Source organism: Lycorma delicatula, chromosome 2 (assembly GCF_047948215.1).
Source record: "Lycorma delicatula isolate Av1 chromosome 2, ASM4794821v1, whole genome shotgun sequence".
NCBI classification, from domain to species: domain Eukaryota; kingdom Metazoa; phylum Arthropoda; class Insecta; order Hemiptera; family Fulgoridae; genus Lycorma; species Lycorma delicatula.
The window spans coordinates 136,939,988-136,955,595 of NC_134456.1; the positions used below are offsets into that span (position 1 = coordinate 136,939,988).

The 15,608-nt window shown below is 32.0% G+C and overlaps 1 protein-coding gene across 3 annotated transcripts in view; it reads left to right on the forward strand.

Moving 5' to 3' along the window:
• LOC142319241 (lipopolysaccharide-induced tumor necrosis factor-alpha factor homolog) overlaps positions 1–15,608 on the forward strand; it is a 99,462-nt gene that overhangs the window by 27,468 nt on the left and 56,386 nt on the right. The window contains exon 1 of one of the 3 annotated variants that reach the window (XM_075356286.1): positions 13,682–13,818. The exons of 1 other annotated variant lie outside the window; for it this stretch is intronic. The gene's annotated coding sequence lies outside the window, so the exon portion shown is untranslated. Of the gene's footprint in view, positions 1–13,681; positions 13,880–15,608 lie in introns of those variants that run through there. One more of the 3 variants, XM_075356287.1, reaches the window with a different exon arrangement.

Genomic DNA, 15,608 nt, shown 5'->3' on the forward strand with positions numbered 1-15,608 from the left:
TTACAATGAATTATTATTGACGATTGAATATTAACATTGCTACTGTATTACGATATATATATAATTTTAAGTTGCAAAAAATTAATTCAAACATGCACAGTTATTACGGTTGTAAATTACAGTAAAACTAATAATGAGAATTATTCAGAAATAATAACATTCTACAAAAAATTAATTTTTCTACGAAATTGTTTTTAAGGGGCAGACTTTTCAACAGAAAGGAAACTATCTCTAATGAGGTTTTAGAATTGCAATTTCATCTATAGCCAGGTTGATTTTTGAAGAAGCCAACTGTTATGAACGATCTCGCCTGAAGACCGTTAACACGTTGCGGTAGATTTTAGAGCGAGGTTGGACTGTATTTTCATAGGTGATGAATTGAAACAACGCCTTGTTGCTTATTGAATTGTTCTTTAATTACTTGTCGTCTTGACATTTCGATAATATAAAATTGAACCGAATAACATATGACTTAATAACGTATAAATAAATATAAAAATAATATAATTGTTCATCCGGACAGCGTATGCAACAAGACTGCTCTTTGCAGGATTCGAGCTCCGAATGATAGTCGCTACCTTATAATGACCACTCCCTGCGGCATTATGACGTAAACGTGGCGTAATCAGATCAACTGACAAGCTTACCGTGGGGACTCTAGCCTTCGCTAGGTAGCAGCACCCTGCGGCACAAGTGGAACGGAACACGAACAATAACAAGTTATTTAAATGAGAATCGGTTACTTAGCTTTGATCGAAATTTATTTTTTATCATATTCATAATTGCGAATTATCGTTCACAAATATATGCGGAGCCAAACCTACAACAAAACTTTAGAGCAAATCCGTACAAATTTGGGAAATCAATAGTCTGGAGAAATTTCGAAAATTCGGTACAATTTTCACTACCTGGGATTGAAATTACTTTCATAAATTATTTTTTAACAACATTATGGTACTGCAGATCAGTTATTTCTGTTAGAATTTCAGAAGGGTAGTGTCACAAATCATCAATAACAATAGAAAAGGGGTTCGTAAAAGGTTCAGCATTTTTATTGTCCTTTTGGAAATCATTAAATGTCGTTTCAAATGTGACTTTTAATTTATAAATTAAGTTTTCATACCTATCATAACTAAGTTTAACTTAGTTAAGTTAATAATATAAGTTTAACTATAAAATACGATATAGAACTTAATAAAATCGGAAACAAGCAATCTTTACCTTGTAATTTTACATTTAAATTGTTCAAATGTTCCATAATATCTGTATAAAACGACAGATCCCACAGCCGATCTTCATTTTTTAGAAGCAAGCAGTCATTGTGCAGCAGTTTACCCTTTTTTTTCCAGAAAATGTAAGACGCTTTCGCGAAGATTCCAAAATCTGTCAAGCACCTTCCCTGTTGAAAGACAGCGTACATTACAATACAGGATTAATTTAGTCGCTTCTTCCACCTCTTTGAGAAACAAGCGACGAAATTCACGGCGATTAAGGGCGCGTGATCGAATCCTATTCACACACCGAACTACCGGATAAGAACGTTAGATAAACTCATATCTTTAGCGCAAAGTACCTTCCTATGCGGTATGCACTGATACTTAAAAATATTTATTTTTCAAGTAATTTTCGAGGAGCGATAAACAACCTTTATTTTTATCGATCATAGCCGGGGCTCCATCCGTGCATATTCTATCTAATTTATCCCGCTGTAAGCTATTGTTCTCAATTACTGATTTTAATTCGTTAAATATGTTTCCTTGTCTAGTTGTTACTAATTGCGGCAAGTTTAAAAGTTCTTCAGAAAACATCAAAGTTTTTATCGATACAACGCACAAAAATACTTAATTCAGCTCTATCCGTATTATCAGTGCTTTCATCAATAAGTAAATGAGGCTAATGTAGATACAATTTTCGTATTAACGTTCACAGCTAGGTCATTTACGCGCCGCATCGCCGTATTTTGCGAAAAGGCAATTTGTTCCACTATTTCTTTAATCTTCATGTCGGAACCATAATTAGCAAAGATTTGCGGACTAGTTTGGATAATTTCTTCCACATCAGAGTAAGGTTTCTTTTTTCGCGCAAGAAGTAAAAAATTTCGTAAGAAGCTTTGATCATCGACGTTAATTCTTAATTAAAAAAAAAAACAAAAAAAAAAAAAAAAAAAAAAAAACATTTGTTGACATATTAAGGATTTCTTATTTTTTTTTGTTAACGAATTCCGTCCTCAAAGATGAACCGAGAGGATACCTTTCATTAAAATTCCCATGGTTTTGCTTGAAATGTCGCTCCAAGTTAAAGTTTTTGGGCAGTGCTGATCAAACAAAGTGGTTTCAATGTATTTTGATTCGTAACAAAAATAGTTCCTCTCTCGCATTATTGAATTCACGAAGAGCAATATCTTCTTCGTATTTTCGTTTTGAAGTAGATGACATACTTAGACGTAATACGAGAAAAACTTAAACGCACGAAATTAAAAGTAAAATTCACTTAAATCTGCTCCGAGATCGACTTCATACGGCTACTGTCCAGGTTACGAGACAACGGGGAGTTGTGAAAGCTATCGGGGACCATTATTACCAGCGCCGTCTACCAGACACGCCTTTTGTTTCTTTTTTCCTGTTTAGCCTCTGGGAATTACCGTTTAGGTATTACTTCAGAGGATGGATGATTTTGATATTTATTAGCGTAAATGAAGTGTAGTCTCTTATACAGTCTCAGTTAGACCGTTCCTGAGATGCGTCTTCCAAATCGGCTGATTTAGAAAGACGCGTTCACCACTGGACCAATCCAGTGGGTTCTACCAGACATGCCTGGCGCCACTATAACAATTAAAAGGAAATAAAAATTATAGATACCGGCGACTCGTAAGAGTTAACTTTACAATCAGTCGCGACTGAACGATGGTGTATTCTATTGAAAACAAAGTAATTATTGTAGTGTAGACGTAGAGTATTAATTATTGTTTCAGTTATGTTTTCAAATTACGGTAAATTTTATTCATTTGTCCAAAGACGTCATTCCAAAAAAGTTTGTATTGCTATATCCTCCGCGTGCCATTCACCGTGACTCTACGAGCCACAAGTGGCACCCGTGATGCGGGTTGGCTACAAGATGGCCTGAACTATCAAGGTAGCCCACGGGCCGGTCTGGTGGTTAATCGTCCTTCGAAATCAGCCGATTTCGAAGTCGAGAGTTCTAAAGTTCAAATCCTAATAAAGGCAGTTAGTTACTTTTATGCAGATTTGAATACTATTTCGTGGATACCGGTGTTCTTTGGCGGTCGGGTTTCAATTAACCGCACTTCTCAGGAACGGTCGACCTAAGACTGTACAAGACTACACTTCATTAACATTCATACGTATCCTCATTCATCGTCTGAAGTAATACCTTACGACGGTTGTAGAAGCTAAACAGAAAAGAGAGACTATAAAGGTAAAAAAATCTCTACGGTCGTGGTGTTTATCCGATGGTTTTTCTCTTGGCCTAAGTAATTTAATTTTATACTTAACGATTTTTCTTCAAAAACACTGAAAAAAACTAAATAAAAATACGCTTTTTGTATTACTACAGTTTCATTTTACTAGATTTTACTTCCGTATGAACAGCGTACAAAGATTTAAATGTGCCGTATTAACTGCCTTATTCTGCAATTACCCTTTTCTTATTGTCCTTGTTCAGTTTGGATTTGATTTTAAATAATCGAATTTGGAAATCTATTTTTACAGAATTTCTAAACTGTCTGGCGATAGTTCACATGTTTAAAAAGTCGCCGAATCTTGTACTGTTTACCTCATGTAAAAATAACCTCTTGAGTATACGATTCCCTTATAAAGAACATTTTAATCAATCAAATTTTTCGTTTTAATATAAAATTTGTTCAGTGATATCAGAAGAAAATTAATAAAATGTGAATTCGACTACTTCCTTACCTAGTTGCTTATAGAGCTATAAAATTTAATATAATTAAGATTTCACAATCAGAAACATTTTGACTAAATTCGGTGGTTAATGTTTAAGCCGATTTTGAAGCGTTAAGGAAAATAAAAAAATATATGTATATATTTTGGGTACGGCCCAAATTTAACAGAAATTATAACTTATGTTGCGGAAATTTTGGTTACGACGGTTTTTTGTGTACCGCAGGGCACGGTATTATCTCCTATTCTTTTCCTTTTACGTGTAAATGATGTACGTAAACTGCAAATTGAAAAATTTAATATTATCTCCTTCGCAGACGAACCGTTTTTTTAATCTTTGAAAACGATAGCGGGAATCGGTTTATGTCTCTGCCGAAAAGGGATCGCTGACAATTTAGGAAATGCTCATTTTAAACACCCTTAGTCTAAATATAGAAAAAAGACAACGAAAAGATATGAAATTTCACATGGATTTTAACAGTGCATCTACTCGTAAATGCCCGATGACTGTAAAAGTTAAGTGCCAGAAGTATCTTGGCGTAGTTATAGATGACAATTAAAAATTTTTAAATTTCGTTTATTTTTAAAAAACTGAAATTCATCTTTTAACTTAGTCTATAGACTAAAATCCGTTCTTAAAATGAATGAAATAAAATTAATATATTGTGCACTTGTACAATCAATATTACAATACCGTTTATCAGTTTGGGGTGGAAATCTTGATTCTGACTTAAACACTTTATAATGAAAAAAATGTTAAACAAAAACATATTGAATAAACATAAACTTTATTCAAGCGAAAAGAATATTTATGGAATCTGATATTATTACTATAAGACGATTATACGTTAAAAGCCTAATGACACATTCAACGTGATATAGGACGATTTAAATTAAGAATGCTTTATAATATTTACTTTCTAAGAAATGACACGATTAGGAAATATAATTATCGTTCATATTTGAACGTTATACGAAGACGAGTTTATTTATAGTATTACAAGACTAATTAACCTTACGCCAAATAAATTTTTTGAAGATCAAATTATCAAACATAATATCAACAAAGAATTAACAAAATGGATTATATATATATATATTATTAAGAAATGAAATGAGTTCATTTATTAATTTCATTAATAAATTTATTTATTTCATTTATTAAACGACGAATAATCATAAGAATTTTATTATTTCCGTAAATATGATTTGTATTACATATGAATGAAATCGGGCCTGTTAGAGTTTTGTAACAAATTTATATTTTCTTTATTATATGGAGTGCCTAAACATTGTTTATCTATTATTGTATATCTGTTGTCTATTACAAATATTTAATATGTATTTTTTTTTTTAAATAAAATTCTAAATTAACAGATTTTGATAATAGAATTGTATTACCTTACCTTTTTTGATATCGGTATAATTTTGTTAAAAACAGTTTTATTTAAATTACAGAAATTTTTGTATTTTGAGCGGAAGAAATGATATCTGCGAGACTCTTACCTTATGGCTTATTATTTCATTGTAATTTTTTTGGATGATTTTTACCAGCTATTTTTAATGAATAAAAAACGTGTATATATGAAATTGATGTTTTTATTTGATAGCCGCCATTTTGTTTCTATAAATTCTAGAAGGTTGAAATTTTCACAGAACATTTTTTGAACCTTCGTTAGAAGGTCTGTAAAGTTTCAATACAATCGGTGGTAGAATGGGTGAATAATTTTAAATAAAAACGTATATATTCGTGAGATATATGGTGTATATAGGTATCTCACGAAGAAAATGAACGAATTTCAGAACGCGTTCTAAAAATGAGAATTATGAAACTTTTTTTATCGTGGGTTCGAAAACGCTTTGTTTTCGAGTAATGGCTTGCGAAAATTTTGCTGATTTCGGTTCCATGTGTAAAATGAAGGCTTACTGAAATTCTTGGAATTTAAATCAAAGGGGAAATTTGTCGGTTCTCATGTTTTTTGGCCTTAAAAACAGAATAAAATGGGGTTTAAGACAAATGTATCCAATAATTTTCAATAAAATTATTGCAAAATACAGAGAATTGGTTCGTAAAACACAACGATTTTAGGTTTGATGTACAATAACCCACCGGGTTGGTCTAGTGGTGAACGCGTGTTCCCAAATCAGCCGATTTGGAAGTCGAGAGTTCCAGCGTTCAAGTCCTAGTAAAGTCATTTATTTTTACACAGATTTGAGTACTGGATCGTGGATATCGGTGTTCTTTGGTGGTCGAGTTTTAATTAACCTCACATCTCAGGAACGGTCGAACTGAGACTGTATAAGACTACACTTATACAAATCAGCCTCATTCATCCTGTGAAGTATTATCTGAAAGATAATTACCGGAGGCTAAACAGTAAAAGCAAACAAGAAAGAGGGTTTGACGTACAATAACATAGTTAAATTACCAGCACTCAATTGAATTTAATTTTGAGAATATCTGTTTAATAATGTCAACTGAAAATTAAATGTTTTTAATTTGTCGTGTTTTTCAGTTAGAGGTGGTCAGGAAATGTGGAAATTTACAAAAACCACCTCATCCAAAGTGTTCACTGATCACATCATACGTTCCTTTTGTGAGCTGTAGCAGCTCGAACAATTGTATAGATATTGCCGGAAATATAAAAATAGCTTAGCCCGTCTTTGAAAAACCGTTGAACTAAAGACGTCAAATTCAGTCAGAACAGCGAAAAAAATATTGTTTAGAGTAGAGTATTTTATCAAAGCGTAAAAGTTAGATTAGTGAGCGGTAAAAAATATGAGTACCTAGGCCTGCTATGATACACAGTTTTTTAAGATAATAAATTGAGTAATGAAATAAAATTAACAGAACATCTGATAAATGAGTAATTCACTTGCTCATCGTAACGAGTATGATACATACGTATTTTACTGTGTACTTACTTGTATTATCTTGTAGATAATTACTCTTTCTTATCTATCTCTATTACCTCCCCCTCTAACTTCATTAGGTGGATTTTTGTTTTTATCGGCTAATAGATGATTACTTTATTACACCATATTAAATAATAATAATAATAATAATAATAATAAAAACAAGAAAGATAAGATAAAACATGACAAATTTATTCATTAAACTGTTAAGTGTTTTTCTTAATTGTAGAATAAATTGCTCATGTGATGATGGATGTTTCATACTTAATTATTATTATGTAAACTACAGTACACTGTAAGTTACAGCTTATTAGATATTTCCTTTTTTACAAGTACGGGATCCAAAGCCTGTTACGTCACATATTAAGAAATGAAAGGATCATTTCTTCTTAGGGCTTCTCAAATTTCTTTTACCTCGTAGGTAATTGTTAGAATTCGTCTAAAAATTGAATACGGGACAAATATTTTCCCCTTGATCGGGGAAAATTTAACAGAAATAATAATCTAGTTGTGGAAATTCTGGTTATGACTAGTTTTCAGGGCTTTTAATTTGTTTGAACAACTTTCTTCTGCATTCATCAACTCGCTTTCATCTGCAACAGATCTTAAAATCTAATTTTTGCGGCTTAAATACTGCATATAGATGTCATCGCCAGTCTCACTTTGATATAAAAAGGTAGACGATGACACTGTAAAATTTAAGGAGTGTTTCTCGCCGTATTTCGTTATTCGATTCACCGTATGAAATTTCCCGTCAAGTAATACCGGGAGTTAAAGTACGGCTGACAAACATTAAATAACTTCTCGACTGTTAAACATAAAAAATGAAATTTAGTAAGCGCTCACCTTCCTCGAAACGATCTATTTTTCGGTATGAGACCGCCAAATTACCGAACCCTGTTCTGCACAAATTGAACATAGAAAAGATAATTAAAATTCAATAATTTTAATTAATAAACAAAAGGATATTAAAAAAAAAGTTTTAATGTAAAAAAAAACCATTGGGCTACCACAAAATATGTGTCATTTAATAATTTTGACAGCTAGTTTGAAAAGCGGTCAACATTATGTTTTAAATAACCGTTTAACAATGAAATATGAGAAAAATAATTAGTTGATGCTCCTATTTCAAAACGGTTGTGTGTACTTTCTACTCTTTAACATCGCTTCGGGCGAATGAATTTTCAGTCACCGGTAAGCTTTAAAGCTCGGTTTGTACTTACAAACGTTCTTCTTTTTCCTGTTTAGCCTCCGGTAATTACCGTTCAGATATTACATCAGAGGATGAATGAGGATGATATGTATGAGTGTAAACGAAGTGTAGTCTTGTACAGTCTCGGGTCGACCGTTCCTGAGATGTGTGATTAATTGAAACTCAACCGCTAAAAAACACCGGTGTCCACGATGTAGTATTCAAATCCGTATAAAAATAACTAACTTTACTAGGACTTGAACGCTGGAACTCTCGACTTCCAAATCTGATTTGAGAAGACGCGTTCACCACTGGACCGACCCGGTGGATTACTTGGATTAGATTTTGGATGAAATAAAATCCTTTTTTTTAATTTTATTTAGACGTAATGCTGTAAACGATGCTGTTTATCAAAAGTGAGAAGAACATCCATCCTGAATTTTACATCATATCTCATATCTCCTTAGTCGAAATGTATTAAAATATTTATTAAAATTTCCTTATTTTTCCATCCGAGTTGTGAGATTCATTTGGTTTCATATCTCAGAAACATTTTAATCTACAGTTAGGAAATTTAGTGTTATAACTGCATAATAAAAGGAATTGACTGTTAAAAATTTGAAAAAAAAAATGAACGTAAAGTATTAAGGGGGATGTGGGTGTAGATTCTATATAATGAAAAGGGTTGGGATTTACAAAAATTGTATTAATAAGCGTAAAATTTTAAATAATTTGATAAAACTTTATTTACTGAGCGTATTGTAACCGTCTAATTTTAAATACGGAAAAAACCGTTGCGTTTTGTTTCTCAGATAAATATAACATTGCCAATCGTACGGAAAAAAATTCCCATTAATGATCATATTTAGTTTATTAGCGTTGGGAAATTTCTAAGTGTTTTATTGAATGACAAATTTATTTTTTTAACAATAGAATTAAAATGTATTTTTCGTTTTGAAGCACCTCCTTAATATCTTGTTAATAATAGCTTGTTATCATTATTAAATATTTGTAAGTATTACTTTCCCTCTATGTAGCGCTATAGCTCTAACCCACTGGGTTTGTCTAGCGGTGTACTCGTCATTGCAAGTCAACCGATTTCGAAATCGAGAGTTTTAAGGTTCAAATCCTAGTAAAGGTAATTACTTTTATACGGATTTGATTACTAGATTTTGGATACCGGTGTTCTTTACCGGTCGGGTTTCATTTAACCACACATCCATCTCAGGAACGGTCGACTGTACAAAACTAAACTTCATTTACACTTGTATAAATCATCCTCTGAAATAATACATTGCGGTAGTTTTGGAGGCTAAACAAAAAAAGAGAGGTAGTTTTGGAGAGAGAGAGAGAGAGATTCCCTTCTGTATACCTCTACATAAGGGAAAGTATTATAATCGGTCCGATTTGGGCATATGCGGTTTTCACCGGATCTTCACGTTTTGACACCTAAGGAACCCAAAAAACCGGATGGAAAGTTTCCATATGTTTTCCTACATACGCGCGCGCGCGTGTGTTGGTGTTGGCCTCTAAATAACTTAATATCTCCAGAACTACCGGGCCGAGTTTGACCAAACTTGGTCAGATTACTTCTACATATGATATATATTATTTAATACATTGATTTAGTTAAATTTTAAACTTAAAAGGGCAAGGGAGTAAGACTGTAGAACAAGGTCATCCTCAGAATCTCGAGATTTCGCCTAACTAAAGTCATAATTTTCTTAGGCGCATTTGTTAACGATTAAAAAGTAACAATATTTCAAAAAAAAATTTTTGCAAAATCACACCCCCACCCCAAAAGAATGCTCTAAACTTTGAAGATTTGTTACGATCGCAATGATGATTGGTTTTAATTGTGGTTTCTTCTATTGTCGTTTAATTACGCATATAAATTAATCTTTACTAAATTGGAAGCCTAAGCCCCACCGAGCGGACGGACCCGACCAAAAGTCATGCATTTTTTAACATATTTCTTCTTTCCCTTTTTTATTGTAATCAAGACCGCTTTAAAAAAAAGATTTTTTATAAAATTGAACTTTGATTCCCGCTTTGGAGTTCGCGCAGAAAGTAACAAACACGGTTTTGTAAGGTATTAATTTATACATTTCCAGGACGCTGATAACGATTTTAATATTTAAAGTTGTCGAACAAGTTTTTTTTTTTAATAATATCAGATTTGAAATTTACGGTTTTAACCTTAAACCAATACGGCTGTAACAAACAATAATGCTTCAATCACCCTTATAAAAAATATATTTTCATCTCGCTTTGGGTTATTTTGTAAATAAAATATTCTAAAAAATACTTGAGCGTGTTTTGTAGAGTAACCTCATATAATCTAAAATATAAATAAAAATCCAAGAAAAAACATATGTAGATAATAAAAAAACAAATTAAACCGAACCAGAAAAAACAAAGCATTTAACACCCGTTTCTATTGTGTTCTGAATTTGAGATAATCGGCTGTACTGTAGCCTGTCATCTACTGGGAATCGGTTATTTATTAAAAAGGATGGTTTTAAATAATGTTTAGTTTTTTTTGTGTTTATAGAGTTCCAGCGTTCAAGTCCTAGAAGTCCAGCTATTTTTACACGGATTTGAATACCAGAATACGGATTTGGATCTTATAATTATATCGTGGAATTTTTTTTAATATGTCATTAATATATTAACTATATTTTACCAGTATTAACTATTTCAACCAGTCATTTGACTGGTTTGATGCAGCTCTCCAAGATTCCCTATCTAGTGCTAGTTGTTTCATTTCAGTATACCCCCTACATCCTACATCCCTAACAATTTGTTTTACATATTCCAAATGTGGCCTGCCTACACAATTTTTTCCTTCTACCTGTCCTTCCAATATTAAAGCGACTATTCCAGGATGCCTTAGTATGTGGCCTATAAGTCTGTCTCTTCTTTTAACTATATTTTACCAAATGCTTCTTTCTTCATCTATTTGTCGCAATACCTCTTCGTTTGTCACTTTATCCACCCATCTGATTTTTAACATTCTCCTATAGCACCGCATTTCAAAAGCTTCTAATCTTTTCTTCTCAGATACTCCGATCGTCCAAGTTTCACTTCCATATAAAGCGACACTCCAAACATATACTTTCAAAAATCTTTTCCTGACATTTAAATTTAATTTTTGATGTAAACAAATTATATTTCTTACTGAAGGCTAGTTTCGCTTGTGCTATTCGGCATTTTATATCGCTCCTGCTTCGTCCATCTTTAGTAATTCTACTTCCCAAATAACAAAATTCTTCTACCTCCATAATCTTTTCTCCTCCTATTTTCACATTCAGTGGTCCATCTTTGTTATTTATACTACATTTCATCACTTTTGTTTTGTTCTTGTTTATTTTCATGCGATAGTTCTTGCGTAGGACTTCATCTATGCCGTTCATTGTTTCTTTTAAATCCTTTTTACTCTCGGCTAGAATTACTATATCATCAGCAAATCGTAGCATCTTTATCTTTTCACCTTGTACTGTTACTCCGAATCTAAATTGTTCTTTAACATCATTAACTGCTAGTTCCATGTAAAGATTAAAAAGTAACGGAGACAGGGAACATCCTTGTCGGACTCCCTTTCTTATTACGGCTTCTTTCTTATGTTCTTCAATTGTTACTTGTTGCTTTGCAGGAGCCTTTCTGCCATTTTTAAAAATTATAAAAATATTTTTTTTTTTAGAAAAAAAACAATAATACTGTATGACGTTTTAAATAATGCTAATTGAAAAACAAAACTAAAAAAATCTGAATTTTCTGCATCTCATTGCGTGTACGTATAATATTCTCAAATAATTTTCATTAATTCCTTCTGAATTGTGATTTTTTTTTGTAGTTAATTTTTATATCTATTATCGATATGAATTTACTTTGATATTATTTTAGAAGTTTATATTTTAAACGATAATATGGACTTAATCAGGTCTATTTTTTTATTTTTTATAATTAATTTTAAATTTTGTGTAGTTTTTCTTAATCAAGGTTTTATCACGATTACCCTGGAACCATTAATTCACATGCCGGGGCAGTTCCATTTATTTACCTGTGAGTGGCATATTTATCTATGCGATATACATAGATCATATAAGGATATGATCTATGTACATTGCTTATTTACCGGTCAGAATAAAACGATTATTTATTTTCGTACGGTTTATTCAATAGACTATTGGCGACTACCCGTGTGCTTCGCTCGCGCACTTAAAGTTTAGTTCGAGCCCATCGACGCTCATTTATTTGATCTTCAATCTCGGCAGCTCTGAATGCCGCTTGAAGTTCAGCTTGCGGGTTTTTGTTTTTGGCGGTACACTATTCTTTCCCTTATAGTATTAACAGTTTCAACACTATTGTTGGTCTCTATGTTTACGCTTATAAAGTTCTTTGACGACTAACAATATTTACCGTAACGAAGATTTTTATAGACTAATATTTTTGATCGATCAAGACCGATTAAAGTAACGCATAAGTAAGATATATTTTCAGTTTAAAGTATTTGAATAACGTACCTGCCTATCTTGTGCCTGGTGTACTCCTCACCACTTTTAATAATGCAGTTGATACAATTTAGGGTATATAGGGCAAACCCAGCGGCTTGGTCTAGTGGTGAACGCGTCTTCCCAAATCAGCCGATTTGGAAGTCGAGAGTTCCAGCGTTCGAGTCCTAGAAGTCGGTTATTTTTACACGGATTTGAATACTAGATCGTGGATACCGGTGTTCTTTGGTGATCGGGTTTCAATTAAGCACACATCTCAGGAATAGTGGAACTGAGACTGTTCAAGACTACACTCATACATATCATCCTCTGAAGTATTATCTGAACGGTAATTACCGGAGGCTAAACAGGAAAAAAAAAGATAGGGCAAACTAGAACAAAAGAACACGTCTCGTTATAAATACATAGAACACCACAGAAATCATATGCAGCCCGTCATCTCCTGTGAATCTACTTTTTTTGAAAAAATGGTTTTAAATAATGTAAACAGGAATCGGGATTCTTACTTTCTCACTTATCCAATTAGTTTATTTTTCTAAAGAATGGTACGGAACATTAACCGATAAATACATCTTTTATTCTGGTAGGTACATAACAGTAAGTCATGTAGATCACAATAGGAACGAGTAGATATGAGACTCCGCGGATAAATAAAGGAATTAACCCGGTATTTGAGTAAACAGATAGATAAACTCTGATAAATTGAAGAAAACAGCATCACAAAATAACCATTAATTATGAAATAAAATAATTAGATGTAATTAAAGCTCATATTAATTATTTAAAATATAAATACTCGTGCGTGAAATGATATTAAAGTAAATAAAGGAAGATAAAAAAAAAAAAAACGAAATAAATCACAACTCAAAAGGCGTTAATGAAAATTATATGAGCACATATTTGTGTACACGTTGAACGGGAAGCAAAAAATGTTCTAATTATTATTATTATATAAACTTCACTGACGGAGTAATAACAAAAAGGCAATAGGCTGTTTTGAAGTTTAAATTTATTAAAAAGTACGTTTGTAAAACTACTTAATCATTAAGACCTATATACTGATTTCTTCCCTACCATTAAAATGTTGTTCATGGATGGGAGGGGATATATATTTGATTAATTTAAAAGGTTCATGCTGCATTCATAAACTCGATGAGTGAAAGAGGCGTGGCTAATTCATCGTAGACAGTCTTGTTTGGAAATTTTAAACAGTTTATGTATTTTTAAACTAAATTTATCCTTTCTGTTCGGATCGCTTACAAGGCTATTGCTATTGGTATTATTTTTTTTTCTCTAAAATAGTGATTAAAAATAATTCTTTTATTGTGTAGAGTTTCGTAAGTACTATTTATTTTTGTTTAATTCTTTGTTTTTATTCTCTTATTACTTTTTTTTTTCTTTGTCAAAAATAGCTATATAGCTGCTGTAGCGGACATAACTATATGGAAAAGTTACGGTCAAAATTTTGAGTGTGAAGGTTTTTGCAAATCTCAACGTTTCAAGATACCTTCCAACCGAAAAATATACAAAAAAAAAGTGAAAATTCCGGCATGATGTACGTGTTTTATGTATTCGTTGCCCAGTAATTTGCTTAATGTCTCCGGATTGAAAGAACATTAAAAATTTGAAATTAAATTATATATGGGGCGTGAGTGCCATTAAATATCAAACTTAATCGGACAAAGAGATGAGTGTTTACTCGTACTAGACGACTATTTACCGCTATTTTAAAATTTCAACTTTTTGTGGGGGCATCGTAGGAACTTCAAATTCGATATATACTTGAAAGTGGTATTAGTACTCGGTGAATTGTTACAGTACTAAAATTTTATGTAGATAGGACTTAGGGGTGGGGATATAAGTATCTTAATTGTTTTTTTTACAGATTTCCGATAATTAAAAACTCATAAACTTGGAAAAAATATTCATTTACATAAGTTCTAATACGTACTATATTTTGGCTCTGAATTGACAGGGGGTATGGTCAATATATTTTTTTTCAAAATAATTGTTCTTAGATTATACTAAATATTTCTAAATCGGCGTAACCATTACACACCCGAATAAGGAAAAATATTTCTGTGCATGAAGTCTTAATTGCACTTGTTTTTAGAACCCTGTAGAGAAGTCGGTAAGGCGGTACCAGATTTCACATGTTATTAGTTTTCTTATAATATCGTTAAACAAATTTTATATTAAATCATATAACAGGATGTAAATATTCACCCGAGGTAAACATTGCTAAGTTTGGCGCCCTCTATCGCCTAGGAAATACCGCCAGAACCTTTAGAAACACCCGAAATCAATTTCTAAAATCGTTTACTAAATTCGTTTTCCATTTTGTATTTTATAACCGATTTCATTGATTTTAAGTAATAATAATAATAATACTCTATAATATTTTTAAAAAAAACCTTTGGCGTAATTGAAATAATAATCTTTCAAATGCGAAATCAGAAAGTTATGCAACCACTTGCCGGCTTATTTAGTTATACTTTTCCATAGTGTTGACTGTCGATGGTTGTTTAACAGTCGAAACGGGTATCCAAGTTTAAATTTAAAGTAAGATTTATTGTAAACAATTTTTGCAGTGTAATCTTGTTTTCATGTAAACTTATATAATTAATAACTCATTTGTAAGGACTTACGAGACATTCGATGAATATATTCGTGTGTATATGTATATATATATATACTCGAATGTAAATATACATTTAGAAGAGCTCGCTTCGCTCGCCCTTCCCGTCTAGCTCCTCTGTGTTCATTAAACTCGTGTATGTGAAAATAATAATGATAAAAATTAAAACCTGTTCAATTTATAAAAACTATCCGTGTATTGAAATTAATTCATATTAACAGTTCGTTCAGTACAGAACCCAATAATAGCTTTTAGTTTTCCCGTAGCGGCTTCGCTCGCGAAATACATAATCAGAATTAGAAACCAATTATCAGTGTTACCAGATTTCATAAAGTTTGATTCAATAATGGTAACATAAAACGGTAAAAATTTAAAAGACAGTTTATGCTTTTTACATCTTAAAATACCAAAATTCTAAAAACCTGAAA